The following is a 13,051-nucleotide window of genomic DNA, read 5'->3' as shown; positions in this document are numbered from 1 at the left end:
AGGAACAAAGCCCACCCCTGAGGGGGAAGAGGGGTATGAGACTTGGGTGGTGCAGACCTCTCTGTTGTTAGATGAGTGGCAGTGCTCTGATGATGTAAGACGACAGCGATTGGTTGAAAGTTTGAGCGGGCGGGCTGCTGACGAAGTGAGAGCCGTAATGGCACAGAACCCCCTTGCCACTTCTGCGGCCTACATGCAAACACTAGAAAAGGTGTTTGTGCGACGGGAAGCCCAATGGAGCTCATGACGGGGTTTCAGAACATGTGTCAGGAGAATGGGGTGAAGCTTTCTGCCTAGATCTTTCGGCTAGGGAAGCAGCTAAATTGTTTGTGGCGCAGAGAGGCCATTCAGTTGGCTGAGGTGGATCAGTTAAGGATGGACCAAATAGCGAAAGACGCCCAGTCCCGGAACCTGATTGCTTGGGGTCTCCGACTGTCTCATAAGATGTGCCCCCCTCCCTCTTTTGTTGAGCTGATCAGAGAAATACGAGAGGAGGAGAAGGCATTGGAGGCGCGGGAGGCCTCCGTCAGCAAGGTACAGTCCTCGGTAGTGGTCCCCTGCAATGAAGTGACCACGGATAGCCTGTCCCGGGGAGTGGTAGAGGAGATTGTGGCAGAGTTGAGAACTGAGATGTCCCTGTTGTTATCAGCGGGTATGATTCCCATCCCCATATGATGGAGCTGATAGGGAGGTGGATCCTCCAAGGGGACAGACTGTGCAGAGTGCTGCTAGCAGCCAGTGTCACACAAGAAGGGGAACGGCCGGTATTGTCTGTTATAACTGTGGTGAAGAGGGACACTTCAGGCAGGAGTGTGAACAATGGGAAACCCCTCGGAGAGTGAGCCCCCGGGTACCTAAGCAGAGAGAGTCGCTGGGAAAGCTTAAAAGAGACCCAGTGAGGGGATGGCCTGGCGAATTGGGGCGAACTCATTCCCAGCAATATATCAATATATAAAGGGAAAAAACATATTCCTGAAGGCTTAGTGGGGCCATGCTCCAGTGTATTGCTACAGATAGAGGGTAATTATGCTAGAGCCATACTCGACACAGGGTCGCAGGTCACTTTGCTGTACCGTTCGTTTTACAACCAGTATTTGACACATTTACCATTGAAGCCACTCAGTGCACTAGAGATCTGGGGTCCTAATGCGGGTGATTATCCGTACGATAGTTATTTGTTAGTGAAGCTGGAGTTTTCGGAGGCCGATGTGGGAGTGGCTGAGGCCCTTGATACATTAGCGCTGGTTTGTCTGGATCCTGTGAGAGGGGTGGAGTTTCAATTCTTGTGGGGACAAATAGTCCTACTGTGAGGAGGCTAATGGGAGCATGCAAGGAGAGAGCTGGAGAGAACTTTCTGAAGACATTGTCCATTCACCCGGTGTTTCGAGCTGCTTTTGAGGAAGTGCGTGGCCACATTGGGCTGGATAGTGAGCTTAGATGAGGGACTGCGTGGTTCACCCCGTCCAAGTCCATCGTGTTATGGCCCGGGGAAGTAGTGAGAATGATGGAAAGTCCCAAATTTCCTGGAATGCCCAAAGGTGAGGCCCTCTTGGTGGATGTACCGGAAGACCACAGTGAGGAATCAGGATTTCCTGCTGGGGTACTGGTGAGGCCTGAACTGTAGAATTCTTCGGTTGTAATGGCAAACAGGATGGCAGCAATTGTAAGGAACACTACGAAGAGGGAGGTCATCTTCAAGCGGGGGATGCCCCGGCGCATCTTTTCCTGGTGACGGTAATGTCTAGTGTTCCTGTGAGACAAGCTGGGAGAAACTATCTGTAAAAGGGGGAAAGTTGACAGCTGAGTCATTCAACTTTGGGGATTCCCCATTACCTGCGGGTTGGAAGAGGACGTTGAAGTCGGAAGGTGTCTTTTCCACTGACGAGTTTGATGTGGGTTGTTCCAAGAGCACTCATCCCACTATCCAGGTGACCGAGGACACTCCGTTCAGAGAGAGATTGTGGCAACTGGTCCCTGCAGAGGTGGAAGACGTTCGGCAGCATTTGCGTAGGTTGAAGAGTTCAGAAGCCCCTATGCGTCCCCAATAGCAGTGGCCAGGAAGAAGAATGGGAAGGTATGGATGTGTTGTGGATTATAGGACTCTGAGCAGACGTATCGTCCCCAACCAGTATACAGTCCCAAGGATTGAAGATGCACTGGTCTGTCTGAGTGGTTCAGTGTGCTGGACTTGAGGAGTGGATATTACCAGATCCCCATGAGTGAGGCTGACAAAGAGAAGATGGCATTTATATGTTCACTGGGATTCTTCCAGTTGGAAAAGATGCTCCAGGGCATATCGGGAGCCCCTGCAACCTTCCAGCATGTCATGAAGAAGTAGATGAGGGGGTATGGAGGACGCAAAGAATCAGGAGACCACTGGATAGGCTGGCCTACGTAGCACTGGGGGAACAGTGTGGCCCCTGCTGCTTTGGGGAGCTATGTCACTGCCTTTTACACCTGGGTTGGACTTTGTGCTTTGCATGAAGGGTTGGCAAGTGATCTTATTGTTATGAGGACATGACTAAATTTGGTGGGCGGGAGAGTGTAACACCCTGGGAAAGCTTTTACTGCTAACATAATGCTCTTTCTGTAGAAGCAGTGTTTGGGTTATTGCTAGAGATAATGGGGGCTTTGGAATATGCGCCCTCCAATGAAGGGAGTGTTTTTTCTTGTTGTGTGCTTGAGACCGAGGTGATCTGGGTCATTTGTTCGGTGGAAGATGGAGAGAGAAAATGCCGGAGCAGAGAGGTCGTCGACACCAGAAAGGAGTGTTCTTGGAGTGGTGCCGGGAGTCGACGAACCCTGGGGAAATCGAAGCAATGAGCTCCAACTTGTGCCCATTAGACTGTTCCATTAAAATGGGCCGTCTTCTTTTAGTTTTACTTGACTAACCCTTTAGTCAAATTAAGAATTATAAAGCTAAATTGTTTAGTTGGATATGGTGTACTGTCTGATATTTCATGGTACGATTTGTAACAGGGTGATACATTGTGGAGCATCCACACAAACAGGAGGTTTTGCACCTCAATCTCACCCGTTTGGTGGGGCCAGAGATTGTCTTCCCCAGACTTACACAGTCAACAGAACCGGAGGGTTACAGGTATAACTCAGTCTGCCAGCATGCTATAAGAGCTGCAGATCAGACAAGGATCCATTTGAATTTTGCCTTGAGCCTTAACTCAATTTAGTTGAGGCCCTTTGGAGATATTCATATCAAGCAATACCATTGTTATACTTCCAACGGTGGTGGTGGTTTTTAAGATTGTGTTCCTGGTTTTCCCAGTACACTGGAGAGTCCATGTTGGAAGCCTGTTATGCCTGAATCAGTTGTGCCCTTGTTAAGGAACGGGTTTGCCTACAAGGCTAGACTAGGATTTTGGTTTGTCCTGCGCAAGAGTAATTCGGTTATCGGACAGCTGTTATTTTTGTGGGTAGATCATTTTCATTCACCTTCCAGATCTGGTTGTCCCACAATTTGTGACTTTTAAATAATTTAGATAAACAGCCTCAAAGTGCCTTTTAATTGTTTAGGACTTTGAAATTTAGGAAGCCCCTTTCAACTTGAGGAACATTTGAGGTGGTCCTTTTGATACTGGTTGAAAAGATGTTCTTTCCACCCGAATGGATTTTGGGGCCTTTGACCGCTATAATGAGTTGATATCTTCAGTAGCTTGTAAATAGTACTTGGATTCCATAATTGGATCAAATAAAAGTAGTCATTACCTCTTCTATAATATGTATTTATGATGTTGACAATTGATTTCTGTAGTATTGCAACCGAAATTGACAAATTGTAGATCTAAACTCCTTGAAACAGATTCTGCTTGCTTGCAGATGAGGACCTGTAAGTGTCTAGATTATTATAGGAGCAATTTGTTCCAATATATCCTTGGTTAAAAGATCCTATTACAAAAAGCAATTTTCTTTTTTTAATTGATTGATGTCAAAACTGTTTGGGAAATTTCCATTATGCATTTCAGAAATTGCATTTCAAGTTGCCCTATGAAAAATATTAAATTAGATTACTTTTGCCATGCTCTTGAAAATTTTTCCTTGCCTGAATGCCCACCTAACATTTAATTAAAAAAAAATCAATTGTGGTGTGATGAACTGGACTGTGGTGATCTAGACTGTAAAGTGTTTTTCTCCATAGTTTGTAAGACAGACTTGTAGACTGATTTTGTGCTAACCTGAAACTATTTTTTTAAACTTACTAAATTTTACTGTATCATGTCAAACGTAAGAGAATGAATTTGTGGCTGAATGTCTTTCTCGTCCTGAGGAATAGATTTGAACCTAATGCAGGTTGGTGAATTGAAAGTTTCATATCTCTGCCTCCGAGGCTTGTAATTTATACTTTTGCAGCTGAGTACAACTTTTGTTGATATTATTGTATTCATATGGGAAGGTTTGCAGTTCACAAGGTGGATTTGAAGAAAACATGATTGGCGCCAGTGCCATGAAATGTTGGATACATCGAAACTATTATGTCCCTCCATATTTTTAAGCACAGCATGATGCAAGTTATTGTGAAAACTGGGAATTGATGGACTCTGCAAACCACACTATTTTTATTCCAGCCTATCCAACTGTGTGGCATGTTAGGAGCCCTGGGCATGCGCAGTAGTATCCAGCATGAAGCAGAGGTCTTGATCCACTATTGAGATTTTTAATAGGACTTTCATGGGCCATTTATGCCGAAGCGCCTCTAAAGTTTGGTTTTGCATGATTTTAAAGTTGATTTTAGAGCTCTCCTTTCCTCAGTTGGCCAAATCCCGTGCTGTTGCACTGAAGATAATTATGAGTTTCTTCATTTATGTTTAACTTCACTATGGGGTGACTTCCATGATAATGGGAACAGAGGTCCAAATTTTTTAGGACCTTGTTATCGACCTTTAATTGGCATTGTAACATGACTGGTTGGTTGGGTGGGTGGCTTGTGGATGTTAAGTGTAAGCCCCATTTCTAATCAGTGAGGGAGTACTCAGAAACAAGTGTTGCTAGTTTACTATAGTGACCTTGGTTCTGGAAGTGAGGTGTCATGGATTCAACAATTTTCCATGATCCGGGATATTTGTGTGCGATATTTGCTAAAGATACAAGGTAGCATTGACACAAGAAGATTTGGGAAAGCATTAGGGTGAAAAAGCGGCCTTGTTTGGCACTGGTTTCTAAAGTTGGGTCTGTTATCACATCCTGTTCTTGTTGAGAAGGGTTTAGGTATCAGCACTAAAGCATGTCAATTAAAGAAACTAGGCTTTAAAAGAAGGGTTTATTCAGACAGTACAAATCTATAAATTGGATTTGTGCAGTACCCTGTTAGTGAGGAATCATAAACACGAGATACTGCAAATGCTGGAGGAACTCAGCAGGTCTGGAGAGGGATAAACAGTCGGTGTTTTGGGCTTAGCCCTTCATCAGGACTGAAACGTCGACTGTTTATACCTCCTCATAGCATCAGCCGGACCTGCTGAGTTCCTCCAACAGTTTGTGTGTGTTAGTGAGAAACTGTGCTGATGTACACATCTTCCCGCCTAGATACTGTTCCTTATTTAGCTTAAAAATTTTATAATTATGGTTGTAGGCTCAACAGTGTGGTTCTGTTATCACAGACTACTACAGCCTCTTCAAACCTAGTGAAGGTGACATATATCTTCATTTGCTGTCTTATTTTGTGATCTTCCTATGATTTTTGTTTCTCCTTGCATTTTTATTTGCTTTCTTTTTCCGTTCTATTCACTGTCTTCCACACTCTTGATTTTTATAATGCAGTGAAAATCTGAACCAATCAAATGAACACTGAGCACCAGTGTATAAAATACAACTTGCTCCTAATTGGCAATTTTGCATGTCAAACCACTTACTGCATAATTTTAAAACCGCAACATATGATGTTGCAGCTTTGCTTTTTTAATTGTCTGTGAAATCCAAGTTTGTTTTTAAGGATGAATAAAATGCATTCTGAATTCATTATTGAATTTGCATGTTAACTTAAGGGAGAGTTTGTGAAACCTATAAAAGAAGACTCCAATAAGAATGTTGCATGTAGCTGTAGGGCACATTATTTCTTGTCTAGTTTCTTCCTCTTCAAAAATAGCCTTGGTGATGAATAAATACTTAATTGTGATAGTTATCAATTAATGGTTTTACATGGTTAACCTTTACAGCTGTGGAAGTAGGAAACATCCAAGGCTCTAGATATGGACTTTCAGGGTCTATCCTTCCCGATTACCCCACAGCAATGAGCTGCTTTTAAAACTGTAGCCACTGTCATAAAATAAGTATGGCAGCTAATTTATGCACAGCATGCTTCCACAAACAGCAGATTTAAAAGAGAAAGCAGCAGAAGTAAGTCATCATTCAGTTTGTTTTTGGTAATGTGGCTCAGGGATAAGTATGCTCGGGATTTTATACGGTTCCTGAGCTCATTGCTTCATATAAATTAGGAACAGCAGTAGTCCACAGCCTCCGGATCCTGCTGTGAAGTAGATGGTTGAAGTTTTGTGGGGCTCTGTGCAAAGGACTGGGTGTATAGAATGACCTAGAATCTGTTGTTGGATCATCTTCGGCACTCCTTTTACCTCTTGAATGTTGGTATATGTCTATTTGGTCAGTGAAAAGCGCATACAAATTTCAGAGCATTAATTAAGGTTGTTGGGATGTCCTGGATGGCCTACTAACATTAACTACAGAATGCGTTTAAAGCTTTTTTGGTCAGTTCTCCATCTGACATTCAGCGTGATAAACAGGCTAATAGCCCATTGGAAGGGGAAAGAGTCAGGAGAAAGTGGATGTGAGATTATAGGAGATTGCAAATAATTTGGGGAGTTAGGTATGAGCTGGGGGAGTTCCTATGGAGATCTCTGATTATAGTCAAGGATCATCAGCTTGTGAAAAGCAAAGCTTCTCCGCTTCATTGATCTGGACCTCATTTTTGTTTTTATTTGCTGCAATGCCTGACTCCTGGCAAATCTTTTTTTGCAGGTTGAAATATGATTAAAATGGTAAAAACTCTTACAAAGCCAATTTGTAGTCTTGCCTTGGTAAAATTGGTGGCAGGGATGGGAAGTAGCTTCAGATAGAAATGAACTGAGATCAGGTTTAATGTTTCAGGAGTTTCCCTTCTGTTGCTGTATACCGATTACCAATAAATATACTTAATCCCAGTTGCAAATGACACACTGCAGTACCTGGCAGTTTGGTCAGTTGTATTTGGTGATGGATCAACAATCCAGATTGACATTGGAACCAATTATTTTAAGTTAACAGAGTATATAATTGCATAGCTACCTACTGATCTAAAAACTGAAACTCAAGATCAAAGACTGTTTTGTATAAACTTCAAGCTAACAAAAGAATGCAGAGCATTCTGGCAATTCTTCTGTCTTTGGCTCACTCATATTGTGAGTGAGGGCTTGCTTGCAACTGAGAAATTGACTATTATTTAAAATCTTCCAAAAATTCTTAGATTCTGGTGATCTACTCGTTGGTTGGAAAGGTACTCATGTGGCACCCCTCTTCAAAAACAGAGGTACAAAGCAGATAAACAATAGGTGCATAGTTTAACATTTATTTTTGGAAAAATATTAGTTAATTAAGGAAGTGAGAAGAACATATTTGGAAAATTATGACATGAAGAGAAAATGCATTTGGCAATTTTATTAAGAGTTTTGTGAAGTCTCAATCCGAGAAGATAGTGAAGAAATAATAGGTGAATTGTACTTCCAGAAGACATTTGACATGGTGCCGCACCAAGAGTTAAGTTGTGAGATAAGAGCTCATTATAATAGTGATTAAAATATTGGTATGGATCTTCTCTAGCATGTCCATTCTTATGTTTGTCAAAATTCATCCTTATAAATAAATCAATTATGTAACTATTCAAGGCAAGTTTGTACCAAAAGCATAATAAGATGTAAAATACAAATGCCAATGTGTGATTATGAAATTGGAATATCAAGTTAACCCAGAAGGGATTCAACATTTGTACTTAACAAGTTCAAGTCACAAGAACATGGTATTTTGACCAGAGTAAGAGATTGGCTGACAGGCAGAGAGCAGTGAAGATTGTTATGGGGGTCATTTATTCACTCAGCAACCTATGACCAGTGGGGTACCACAGAGATCAGTGCTGTGACTGCAACAGTAACATGTATACTGCTGACTTAGAAGAAAGTGGATGTTTTGGGAGCTAAATTTGCAAATGGCACAAAAATAAATAGGGAGGCAAATTGAAGGGAAAATGTTGGCTAAGTGGGTGTTATGTGGGGAAAATGTGAAATTGTTCATTTTGGAAGGGAGAACTAAAGAACAAAGTATGATTTAAATGGAGAAAAAATTGCACAGAGATTTGGAAGTTCTTATGCATAAAATACAGAAAGCTAGTACACATGCAGCGCGTGGGAGTGAAGTATAATGGAATGGCCTTTTCTCAAGGAGATTAGAGTATAAAAGGAGGGAAGAGTGACTGCAACTGGACAAAGCACTAGTGTGACCATTTATAGTGTGGGAACAATTATAGTCTTCCTTTTTTAAGACATAAATTATTTCATGAGATGTATTGGGGAAGGTTCACTAGGATTATCCTGGGTGTGGAGAGTTTTTCCTCAAGGAAAGGTTTATCATAATGGTTCTGCTTCTATCCTTGCATTCTGCAATTTCCCACTGAAGACCCATTGTGCTTGTAGTGTATGGCATTAAAATCTTTACAGATCCCAAAACAGGGAAAATTTGCCACATTAGTTACAGTTTCATGGTTTGAGCCTAGTTGGATTGGGATGGAAGAGGGCATTTGCTCTCTAATGAGAATGCTATAAATACGTAAATGCAATATTCTGAGTGCAAAGTTACAACTTTTTTCATTATTCACTCATTCAGGAAGTTTTGCAAATGAGTAAGTAATCTATCTCAACCATTTCTTCATTTTGTCTGTCACCTTTGTCTCTGTTGCACACTGTATGGGCACACTGGGTTCTTGTTACCCACCCCTAGAAAATCAGTTTAAAATTTAGATGTTTTTTTCCTCCAACTCTGTCAGTTTCTATTTCATGCCATCGTTTTTCTATCTATCTTTTTAACAAAGGTGTTATTCTGTATTTGATGTTAGTGGCTTTATTTATGTGTGAAGCTTGGTAATAAGTACCAGCTGTAACTGGATAGCTCGTGCAATGGCATTCCTAATGACTTCCTTGCCATCTCCCACTTTTCTCTTTCACAAAGCCCACAGGGACGTTGGGGCCTCTTGTATTGTTGCTACTGATATTTTCGTATCGTCAGAATCCATTCTGTGTTCTGATGGTGTATGCCATAACAATTTATTAGGGCATTTACTGGGAAGTCCTGCATGATTAAATTGACTTTGAAAGATGGGCATTGTCACAATATAACTTATATTCTCAGTGAGAGTGTTGTTACATAATGTGATCAATGTGTTTTGGTTAAAGTAAGGTAAATTTTGCTTAGATGGTTGTTAGGAATTTGATAAGGTGGTCAGACATTGGTCTTGTAGGCCATATGTCAACAGAGATGTTCCTCTCCAAGCCCAGTAACAGGCCATCGGTATTAATTTTGTTTGAACACACATTAAAAATTTCTGTAGGGATGATGCTGTTTATTTTTGTTTTTAAAGCTAATGGCTTAGCATAATAGGGACAAGAAATGGGTACAAATCAAGCCCAAAAAGGTAAGACAGAAAGCTTTGGCTTGCACAAATTCGTTTGACTGGCATTGACAGTATTTCTTAGTAAGCACATTCTTCAATGAATGACTACTAATTTAGCACTAATGTCTGATCTACTGAGATTACTTTGAGAAAAGTTGGAGTTGCAGGGACATAAAGCAGTGTAAAAGGCTATTTTTCACCCATTTTTACACGCATCCCATTTTATTTTGCTTTCAATACCTGCCCCCCCCCCCCCCCCGCCGCCTACCCCAGATCCTTTGCCAGCACATGGGGTGCAATTTACAGTGGTCATTTAACTTATCAGCCTGCAGCTGGAGAACCCAGAGACAGCTCGTGATCACAGGGGAATGTGCAACCTCCACATGCCACTGGATTTCAGGACTGGACCTGGATGTGGAGTCTGATGCAGCAGCTCTACTCTAATGTGCCACTGTTTGGAATGAAGCACAGCAGATAGTTCATTTGGAGATGTTCTCATCAGACTGAGGGCCAAAGTGGAAGCTCAACCATTTAGTAATGTAATCTCTGTTTTGTTTTAACCTCAGTCCTACTTTCCTGTGCAAACCCCATTTCCTTTGTTGTCCCTGATATTCAAATATTTAATACTGTTTGTCTTGAGTATATTGAGTGATGAAGCCTCCACATTCCTCTCAGTTAGACATTTCCAAGGAGTCAGGACTTGTTGATGGAAATACTTCTTTTCCTTTCAATAAGGAATGGGACCCCTTAGTTTGAAACTGTGATTCTTGTTTTTAGACAGCTAAGCTAGGAGAATCATCATTCATATATTTACTGTATCAAGCTCTGTTCTTTAAAACAGAATGTACAGGAGAAATCAAGTGGTGGGACAGCTACTGACTGTCTCTTACTCCACGACATGGGCTCAGTGGGCCGAAGGGCCTGTTTTGGCGTTGTATCTTCCTAATCTCTGGAGCGATCACAACTTTCAAAAGTTGCTGTCAATCGGTCATCCATTTTGGTAATTCATTGAAATATTGGTTGTGTACATTTATAATGGATTAAGTTTTCCCAAGGGGGAATTAAATCTCCATCGTTAAAATCTGAGGTCTGATTAATTTCCGCTCACTGGCTTTGGTACTTGGCACAACCGAGAAAGAAAATGGGCCATTATGAAATCAAAACTGTGTCCAATGGATCTTGATTTCATGTCAAGTAGAAGATGAGTAATAACTTAATTTAGCAGGAAATGACGTGTTAATTTGTCCCCCATCAATTTTTGCCCTGCTGCGATTATGATCCTTGCAGGCATTTGGCTGATCTAACCTGAGAGGGCATTCTTCATCTTGAATTTCTGATATGCATGCCTACAAACTAGTTTGGCCGTCTTGGTATTTCGGGCTAATTTGCTCTGGCCTAACTGTTTACATTTCCAGCATGATTTGTGGATTAGCTGTCAGGAAAGGAATTCCCTCCTCTGCTCAATGGCACTGAAGCCGGTTGTACTTTTGCATCTTTAATCCTGTCTGGGATTAATGAAGGGAAGATAAATTGGGTATTAGATTTGGAACTTGCTAATCATTGTAGCCTAGCTACTCAGTGCATATGTGCAAGCAATAGACAAGTCACTTGATTGCCATTTTAGCTTAAGCCTTTATTTATATTAAAAACAATCTCTTAGTTTAACTCATAAATTAAATTAAGCCTTATACCAAAAATATCGTAAGTTAATATTTGTTGATAAAACACTTTTTAAAGCACGAATAATTCTAAACTGGTGTCAAACTGATCTGAGATGTCCCTTTGACTTGCCTCGTCCAAATTGGAAAGAAATGGAGTGATTGTAAGTAAGGATAGGACCTGCTTGTTTTGTGCTTTTGTCTCTTCAGAGATCTTTCAGCTGTTTTTGAAGATTCCAAATTACTAATTTCTTTATGTTGAATGATTCTGTCCTATTAACAGATCACAAATCATAATCTTAAAGCATTTATAGCTGCAGCTACTAAATTGTCAGTTTAGGAGCCTATTTTGTTTTCAAAATATCCTGGTAATCTGATGTTCCTTGCGTATTCGTCCTTTTCCAGAAATGGCATTGGGGTGTCAGTGGACAATACGGCTGGCAGGGGGAATGGGTAATGTGGTACTTGCTCTGCAAATTAAAATTGAGCTTCAGGGTGATTTTTGATCATTTAGAGCAAATTTAGAATGCATTTTCCAGCTTTACATTGAACAAAGGCAGTACACACTGAGATAAACTGCATTCCTTAGTGTACAAGCATAAATAAGTACTACTTTGATAATTTTTGCTCTTACTGGTGTGCATAAGCAAAACTGAGTTTCTGTGGAAGTTTTACAGTTTTGGTTAGTTTTCTATTAGCAGTTAAATGGTGAACATGAAAAGATGATTCCTCTTTTGAAGCAACTGTGTCAATAGTATCTCTGAATGTATGTGGGACAAAATAATCTAAGACACACTATATTTCCAGCTCTTGCAAACAAAGCACAAAGTGAATCAGTTGGATTAATCAGAGTAATGGAATACTAAGTAATTGAATAACTTGAAACATATGAAATGAGAAACCTGTTCTGAAAGATTTTCTTCATTATCTGTACTTAAATAATTGTTTGGTGGAGCCAAGATAGACTTAGAACCATAGAACATTACGGCACGACTTGGCCACAATATTTTAGAAATCAATGGTCTGATTTGTGTGAAGGGACTTTGGTGATTAACCTATCTCAATTCAAGGTCAAGATAATATTGCAGAAGCATTTTCAGATTGCTGGGTGTAAATGCCATGTAAGGCTTTATGCACACTGGATGAAATCACAGGTTATTATACAAGCGACTTAGATTGAATATTTTTCTTTGGTGTGGTATTAAAGAATTAATGTTATTATTACAGCCTACCCTCCTTGTAGGATGATTTGCCTGTTGCTCAGACCCTCCTGGTTCAGTGGATTGATGACATAATGAAACAAGAAGGCTGGAAAATGATCTTTTTTCCTGAGAGAATGAATGTCATGCAGAGTAAAGATGGTTTAATATAAAATTCTTAAACTTATAAGCACATAATTTGACAAAATATATTGTTAGCAATTTACTTCCTTTAATTTTAAATGTTCAGTTATTTTCAAGCTTGTATTCTGGAATGTTGCACGTTGAATTATAAATTTCCCTTGGGATCAATAAAGTATGTCTATCTATCTATTTATCTATCTATCTGTTTTTGTCTATTTTGCATTTGATACTGAAATTTACCTAGTGTATGGGCTTTGGAGATCTGGCATGGTGGCATCCCATTTGAAACATGATCATGGATGCCTACATTATCTTTCAAATGCCAGGGGAGCGTCAAAAAGATTTAAAGATTCACATTTGCTAGTTAGGTAGATTTTGGACTTTGGCAA

The 13,051-nt window shown here is 40.6% G+C and overlaps 1 protein-coding gene across 3 annotated transcripts in view; it reads left to right on the top strand.

Annotated features, from left to right (window-relative positions):
* The window catches only part of glcci1a (glucocorticoid induced 1a), a 235,131-nt gene that overhangs the window by 9,096 nt on the left and 212,984 nt on the right, over nt 1-13,051 (top strand). The window lies entirely within an intron of this gene.

Source organism: Mobula hypostoma, chromosome 3 (genome assembly GCF_963921235.1).
Source record: "Mobula hypostoma chromosome 3, sMobHyp1.1, whole genome shotgun sequence".
NCBI lineage: Eukaryota > Metazoa > Chordata > Chondrichthyes > Myliobatiformes > Myliobatidae > Mobula > Mobula hypostoma.
The sequence above is the reverse complement of the archived record's forward strand: the minus strand, read 5'-3'. Positions and strand labels throughout refer to the sequence as shown.